This window comes from Amblyraja radiata, chromosome 3 (assembly GCF_010909765.2).
Source record: "Amblyraja radiata isolate CabotCenter1 chromosome 3, sAmbRad1.1.pri, whole genome shotgun sequence".
Classification (NCBI taxonomy): domain Eukaryota; kingdom Metazoa; phylum Chordata; class Chondrichthyes; order Rajiformes; family Rajidae; genus Amblyraja; species Amblyraja radiata.
The window spans coordinates 113,723,090-113,731,837 of record NC_045958.1 but is presented as its reverse complement, the minus strand read 5'-3'; positions in this window follow the sequence as shown (position 1 = coordinate 113,731,837).

The following is an 8,748-nucleotide window of genomic DNA, read 5'->3' as shown; positions in this document are numbered from 1 at the left end:
ATCTCTGGAGGAAAGGAATAGGTGTTGTTTCGGGTCAGAACCCTTCTTCAGACATTTCAGACGTTGGGTTGTAGCTTTATATAAATGTGGTGAGGTTGCATTTGGAGTGTTGTGCGCCCCATTATAGGACATTGGAGAAGGTGCAGAAGATGTTTACTACAATACTGGATTCAAGAGTATTGGTTATAAAGAGAGGGTGGATAAACTTGGATCGTTTTCTCTGAAACATCAGAGATTGTGGGGAGACTTGATAAAAGAATATCGAATTACAAGAGGCGTAGATAGCACAGACAGTCGTAACTTTCACCCCACAATGGACATGTCAAAGGCAAGGGATGGGTCAAGTCAGAGGTGGAAAATTGAAAGGAGATGTGGTGGAGGCAGATATGATAATGACCTTTAGGATACTTTTAGATAGACACATGGATATGCCGGGAATGGAGGGATATGGATCACGTGCTGGCAGAGGAGATCAAATTATCTAACTTCAGGTAGCCCTGACATTCCATCTTTCTCTCTGTCCCTCCCCCACCTAAGTCACACCAGCTTCTAGTTTTCACCCAACAAGCAGCTAACAATGGACTGGTTCCTTTAACATAGATATCTTTCATTCACTGTTCTCTAAATTATCGTTTATATCTCTCGTTTCCCTTATCTCTAACCAGTCTGAAGAAGGGTCTCGACCCGAAACGTCACCCATTCCTTCTCTCCAGAGATGCTGCCTGTCCCGCTGAGTTACTACAGCATTTTGTGTCTACCTTCAGTTTAACTTGGCAGCGTATTCGACACCCGCATTATGGGCTGAAGAACCTGTACCTGGGCTATACTGTTCTATGAGTGTGAAAGAACATGGCAGATGGAATAGAACATAGAAAAACGTGGGTTTGTCCATGTTAGTGCACAAAACAAACAAAAAGAGTGAAGTATTCTTAAAATGATGCCAGCCTGGGAAATGTTGCAGTTCAAATGGATCTGGGGTACTGGTACAGAAATCACCTCTGCAAGTGAGCAATTAGGAGGGCAAACGCTACATTGATTTTTATTGCGGAAGCATTTGAGTCCAGGATATCGGGTGACTTCTCCACAGTTCAGTCACAGATATGGGTGGAGAAATGGTAAATGATAGATGGAGTTTAATACGAGCAAGTGTGATGTGTCGTACTTTGGGATGTCAAATATAAGGAAAAAGTGTCCAGTTAATGGAAATATCCTTAGCAGCATGGGGCAGCACGGTGGCGCAGGAGTAGAGTCACTGCCTTACAATAGACAATAGACAATAGACAATAGGTGCAGGAGTAGACCTTTCGGCCCTTCGAGCTCTTACAGTGCCAGAGACCCGGGATCGATTCTGACCATGGGTGCTGTCTGTACGGAGTTTGTACATTCTCCCCATGACCGCGTGGGTTTTCTCTTGCAGCTCCAACTTCGCCCACATTCCAAAGACGTACAAATTTGTAGGTTAATTGGCTTACATAAAAATTGTAAATTGTGCCTAGTGTGTAGTATAGTGCTAGTGTACGGGGATCATTGGTCGCATGGACTCAGTGGGCCAAAGGGCCTTTTTCCCTGCTGTATCTCTAAACTAAGCTAAACTACACTAAACATGTACAGAAGGATATTGTGGTCCAAATCCATAGCTCCCTTCTTCTTCTTCTTGCGTATGGCGTGCACAGCCTAATGTTGTAGGACAACTTGTTCTGTTTGATTGTGCACGCCGGGATGATTGCATTCGTCGAAGCAGGGCGGACCACGTGAAGGTTGCAATCTCCCACCCCCATTGCTCCCTGAAAGTAGTTAGAGAGGTAAAGAAGGCATATGGTGCATTTGCCTTCATTGGTCAGGGCATTGAGTTTAAGAGTCAGGAAGTCATGTTGCCGTTTGATAAAATCTTGCTTAAGGGCCTGTCCCACTTGCGCGACCTTTACAGGCGGCTGCCGGCAACCGTGATAGGTCGCCAAAATGTTCAACATGTTGAAAAATCAGCGGTGACCAGAAAGACTCTACGACTGTTTGGAGACCTCTCACAACCACAGGAGAACTCTCACGATCATACAGGCGACCCCTGGCGACATGTCGCGGGTGACCTCTCACGACCGTAGGAGACCTCTCATGATCATGCAGCCTGTATGGTCATGAGAGGTCTCCAGAGTCTTTCTGGTCGCCGCTGAATTTCCAACATGTTGAAAATGTCGGCGACCTGTCACAGGTTAATTCCCAGGATGGCGGGACTGTCATATGCTGAGAGAATGGAGCAGCTGGGCTTGTACATTCTGGAGTTTAGAAGGATGAGAGGTGGTCTTATTGAAACATCTAAGATTGTTAAGGGCTTGGACACGCTAGAGGCAGGAATCATGTTCCCGATGTTGGGGGAGTCCAGAACCAGGGGCCACAGTTTAAGAATAAGGTGGAAGCCATTTAGAACGGAGACGAGCAAACACTTTTTCTCACAGAGAGTTGTGAGTCTGTTGAATTTTCTGCCTCAGAGGGTGGTGGAGGCCGGTTCTCTGGATGCTTTCAAGAGAGAGCTAGATAGGGCTCTTAAAGATAGCGGAGTCAGGGGATATGGGGAGAAGGCAGGAACGGGCTACTGATTGGGGATGATCAGCCATGATCACATTGAATGTCGGTGCTGGCTCGAGGGGCCGAATGGCCTACTCCTGCACCTATTATCTATTGTCTATTGCCTATTGAAAGTGGGACAGGCCCTTTAGGCTGCTCCCAGAGTATTGTGTGCTTCTCTGATGACCCCATTATATGAAGGATATGAAGACTTTTGAGAGAGTGCAGAAGAGGTTTACCAGTATGCTTCCTGGATTGGATGCTATCAGTTTGAATTGTTTTCACTGGAGCATCAGTGAGGAGAGCTGATGGAAGTTTATAAAATTAAGGGAGGCAGAGATAAGTGGAGACAGTTAGAATATTTTTCAAAGATGAAAGGGCGTAGCTTTGAAGTAAGATGGGCAAAGTTTAAATAGGGAGGTTTTTACACAGGCAGGGCAGGTTTTTACACAGTGGCTGCCTAGAACGTGGTGCCAGAGGTGGTGGTGGAAGCAGATATACGATAGTGGTATTTAAGGCAGACTTTTAGATAAGCACATGGATGTGCAGGGAATGGAGGGATATGGATCATGTGCAGGAGTAGACATGAAGGGCAAGTTGTTCTGATCTTGGTCCCAATTCTTAAAGCCTGATAGAAATATAATATAAAAGGGAAAATGGAATTTCCGGTGTACATGCAGAAATTGTTCTGACTGTTTTATTTGCATTTTGCATTGAAGGTTGGAATATTATTTTATGCTTCCCATTCCTCTAAACTCTGGGCAATACAGGACAACGTTGGCTGTGATCTTATAAGCAACAGATCAAAGATGTGCAGTCAGTAAACTTGGCCCTTTCCATCTCGTTTTGAATCCGCCCTCCACTTGTCAAAGATGCCAAGGAGATGACCCATGTTGGTCACCTCCTGTGATTGGCATCTCCTCAGAAGGCTTGCACCACCAGACAAGGTGTTAATGATCGCACAAGTGCAGTCTTCACAACAGTAAAGGAGGTTGCCCAAATATATCCCGGCTTCAAGAAAGCAAGACAAATCCAGTTTAGACAATGATGCCAGAATCTCCAAGTCCTTTGTCTTTGACATGGAAATATATCACACTCTTCTTCATCATCATTGGGTCAAACTCCCCACCAAACTGCATCAACACCTTCACTAGGGCAATCAAGGAAAGCAATTAATTGTTGGTCTTACCTGAAATATCAACATCATGTTTATGAATTAAAACACATTGCAATAATGCTCTAAATATCTTCCCATATCAACCTTTCTTTCTGAATAGAATTAAAGTTTCTTGGGTTGAACTGATCTGTATTAGGACATAACCCCAAGCCCTTAACCCCTAGATTGCTAAGGTCGAAACAAGGAATTGCGGATGCTGGTTTACACAAAAAGACACAAAGTGCTGGAGTAACTACACGGGTCAGGCAGCATTTCAGGAGCAATTGGACAGGTGATGTTTTCAATCGGGACCCTTCTTCAAGAATCTGAAGAAGGGTCCCGACCTGAAACTTCATCTATCCATGTTCTCAAGAGATGATGTCTGACTGGCTGAGTTATTCTAGTGCTTTGTGTCCCTAGATTCCTCATGTGGTTTTGGTAAAAACACTATGTTACAGCACCCTAGTGTAAAAGGACTGACAGGGATGAACAAATACAAACACATAAGTTCATAAGTTCATAAATTGTAGGAACAGGATTAGGCCATTCGTCTCATCGAGTCTACTCCACCATCCAATCATGGCTGATTTATCATTCCCTCTCAACCCCATCCCGTTGTCCTTCCTTCTCCCCATTCTACCCGAAACGTCACCCATTCCTTCTCCTCAGAGATACTGCCTGTCCCGCTGAGTTACTCCAGCTTTTTGCACAGTGCATTCAGAAAGTATTCAGACCCCTTCACTTTTTCCACATTTTGTTACGTTACAGCCTTATTCTAAACTGGATTAAATTATTTTGTTTTTATCATCAACCTACACACAATACCCCAGAGTGAAGATGCGAAAACAGGTGTTAAGACATTTTTGCAGTAATTAAAAAGAACTAACTGAAATATCACATTTACATAAGTATTCAGACCCTTTGCTATTGACACTCAAAATTGAACTTAGGATCATCCTGTTTCCATTGATTATCTTGAGATGTTTCTACAACTTGATTGTGATATTTCAGTTATTTACTTTTAATTAGTTAGCAAACATTTCTAAACACCTGTTTTCGCTTTTTTTATTATGGGGTATTGTGTGTAGATTGATGATAAAAAAAAAAAGAATTTAATCCATTTTAGAATAAGGCTGTAACGTAACAAAATGTGGAGAAAGTGAAGGGGTCTGAATACTTTAGCTTTGAATCTATCTTTAAGAAAAAAAATAGGTACATGGATAGGACAGGTTTAGAGGAATAGGAGCCAAATGCAGGCATGTGGGACTAGTGTAGATGGGATGTGTTGGTCGGTGTGGGCAAGTTGGGCCAAAGGGCCTGTTTCCACACTGTATCACTCTATGACCCTATGACTATAACATAATGACTTGGGTGGCTCTGGTATGGTGGAGGTGAGAATTATGGGCAAGGATTCAGGGGACAATATTGGTTTCCCAAGAAGTTGGCAATCTCAGGAAACTGATCAGCTGGTGGCATCAGTGAAATATTAATAGTTTCTCTCTTCACAGATGCTGCCAGACCTGCTGATTCTGCCCAAAGTTCCTCTTTCTTTACGTGCTGTTGACAGCCATTGGGCTGACGAGGCAATCAAATGGTTTACCGAGTGAGAGGACATGAAATGAAGTTGTGTCCGGAGAAGATGAGAAGGTGCAGCTTATTTTACAGTAAGAGCTAGATTCATTATTAGAATACTGAAGTGGATAAAGGATGTTGCAATAGTTGACCTATTGGGGGAAACTTTTAAAATCTTTTCCCTGTACGGAGGACCCGACTTTTCCCCCGGCGTGTCTCCGTTGTCATTGGGGCCGAGCACCGTGGAGCGGCCTCCAACCGGAACGACCTGGGGCTCCAGTCGCGGAGCCTGCGGACTGGTCGAGTTCGGAGCGTGGGGAGCGATGGTGGCGCGCTGCTGCGGCCCGACCCTGGAGATTCGGAGGCTCCAGCCGCCGGCCCGGTGGACGGTGACACCGGGAGCCCGCGGGTCCCTGGTGGGAGACCGCTTTTCATGGGTTTCTGCAACGGCGACTTCTCCCGCCCGAGTTGCGGGGTTGAAAATGACCTAGAACGTGGCCTTGCATCGCCCGGCGTGGCTTTAATGGCCGCGGGACTTACTTATCATCGCCCGCCGGGGGCTTTGACTCTGACATCGGGAGGAGAATGGGGATGGCAGGGGAGAGATAAGACTTTGCCTTCCATCACAGCGATGAGGAGATTCGCTGTGATGGATGTTTGTGTAAATTGTGTTGTGTCTTGGTTCTTCTACTTGTTTGTATGACTGCAGAAACCAAATTTCGTTTGAACCTCAATGAGGTTCAAATGACAACAAATAAATTGTATCATTGTATCAATTGTATTAGCACAAAATCAGTGCAATTATGCGGCACGGTGACGCAGCGGTAGAGTTGCCGCCTTACAGCGCTTGCAGTGCCGGAGACCCGGGTTCCATCCCGACTACGGGTGCTGCCTGCACGGAATTTTGGACGTTCTCCCTGTGACCACGTGGGTTTTCTCTGAGATCATCAGTTTCCTCCCACACTCTAAAGACGTACAGGTTTGTAGGGGTTTAATTGGCTTGGTATAAGTATAAATTGTCCCCAGTGTGTGTAGAAAGACACTGTTAGTGTGCGGGGATCTCTGGTCGGTGTGGACTCGGTGCAAACGCTGTTAGGCAGCAATACTACCGCTGTGCCACCGAGTCCACACTGACCAGAGATACCCGCACATTACCAGTGTCTTTCTACACACACTGGGGACAATTTATACTTATGCCAAGCCAATTAAACCCCTACAAACCTGTACGTCTTTGGAGTGTGGGAGGAAACTGAAGATCTCAGAGAAAACCCACTTGGTCACGGGGAGAATGTACAAAATTCCGTGCAGGCAGCACCCGTGGTCGGGATCGAACCCGGGTCTCTGTTTCCGCGCTGTATCTCTAAACTAAATTAAAACTAAACGAAAATCAATCAAATTGCATGTTTTGTAATGCAGTTTAATTTTGAAATGTACACTGCCACTTTTCCCATTTCAACGGTGATTGTAACTGCTCGTTCAATTAGCAAGGCTCTCCAGTCCTCATCGTTGCCAGTGATCTCGGTGCTGTGAGCACTTCATGCCAACTGGTATAGCTGCATCCATGTGCTAAGATTCTGCATCTGGGCAGACTCATGGAGAGTGGTCACTTAAGGGCCTGTCCCACGAGCATGCGACTGCATGCGGCAAGCGCGACCTAACGTGGTCGCTTGAGCCGTACGGCCTCGCGGGGCCGGTCCCACTTCGATCGCCGGAGCCGTATGGAGTTGTGCGGAGCTGGTCCCGACATCGCGCGGGGCTCCGAAAAACTGACACTGTCCAAAAATTTCGCGCGGCAACGGCCTGCCGACCCGCAGCCGCATGGAGGCCGTACGCACCGCCTTGACGGGCGTGCGCAGCGTCTCGACGCCGTAAGTCACGCGCGAACTTCGCTCGAACTTCACGTCAACTTCGTACGGGATCACTTGACCTCCGCACGGCCCCCTGCGCGGCCCCCGCTACCGGTTTGGTCGCGCTTGCCGCATGCAGTCGCATGCTGGTGGGTCAGGCCCTTTAGGCAACACACTAAAAGACCAGCTGTGTGCAATTCTTTATCCAAAGCTGCCGACTCCTGTTGGGCTTTCTGTAATCACCTCTGTGCACACTGCCATAAACCGGCTCCCATTCCCACAATGTTGAAGTCCCCGTCCTGTTTAAGTGTCCCTATCTTCGCGCGTCACAGTGGTGCAGCGGTAGAATTGCTGCCTTACAGCGCCAGAGACCCGGGTTCGATCCTGACTACGGGCGCTCACTGTGAGGAGTTTGTACGTTCTTCCCGTGACCGCACGGGTTTTCTTCGGGCGATCCGGTTTCCTCCCACACTCCAAAGACATGAAGTTTTGTAAGTTAATTAGCTTCTGTAAATTGTAAATTGTCCCTAGTGTGTCGGACAGTGTTAGTGTACGGAGTGATCGCTAGTCAGCGCGGACTCGGTGGGCCAAGGGACCTGTTTTCATGCTGTAAAGTCTAGGCTAAAGTAAATCTATTTCTATATCTGCCTCCAATACCATAATCTTCATGCTTTCATCAGGACCACTGTGTATCCCTGATGCACATCAGTGGCTACTGAGTGGTATAAATGTGCTAGTCTCTGGAATGTCCTTGCTTCTTCCTTTACAATGTCTCCAATGACTCTTACAAGCATAAACTGACACGCCATCGAAAGCATACTGTTGGGGTGCATCGCAGCTTGGTTTGGGGACAACTTCTTTCCCGCTGTTATCAGACTTCTGAACAGTCCTTTCACGAGATGGGGTGCAGTCCAATCCACCTCTACCTCATTACGGACATTGGACTATGTCAGTGGAACCGATGCGCTACAATACTGAGAGCTAAACTCTGCACTCTGCATCTGCCCCTTGGCTGTCTATTGAACTGAGTTTGACAATTGAATTTTTGTATCGTGTTATCTGATATGATTTTATAGCAGGCAGAAGAAAGCTTTTCACTGTACCACAGCACACGTAACAATAATAATCCGAAACCTAAACCAAAACTGGATCTTAAAAGCCCCTTATTTGTTTAATAGTTATACAGCGTGGAAACAGGCCATCTAGTCCAACTTGCTCATGCCAACAAAGATGCCCCATCTACACTAGTCCCACCTGCCCATATCTCTCTAAACATTTCCTATACCTGTACCCGGCCAAATGACTTTTAGATGTCGTTACTGTCTCAACATTTATGAAAAATTCAGCCAGGTATATGGATAGGACAGGTTTAGAGGAATATGGGACAAATGCAGGCAGGTGGGACCAGTGTAGATGGGCAAGTTGGGCCGAAGGGCCTGTTTCCATGCTGTAAGGCTGTGTAATATTGTGTTCAGTTCAGGGCACCATGTTATAGGAAAGATATTGTCAAACTTGAAAGGGTTCAGAAATGATTTACGAGAATGTTGCCAGGACTAGAGAATGTGAGCTATCGGGAGAGGTTGAGTAGGCTGGGTCTCTATTCCATGGAGTGTG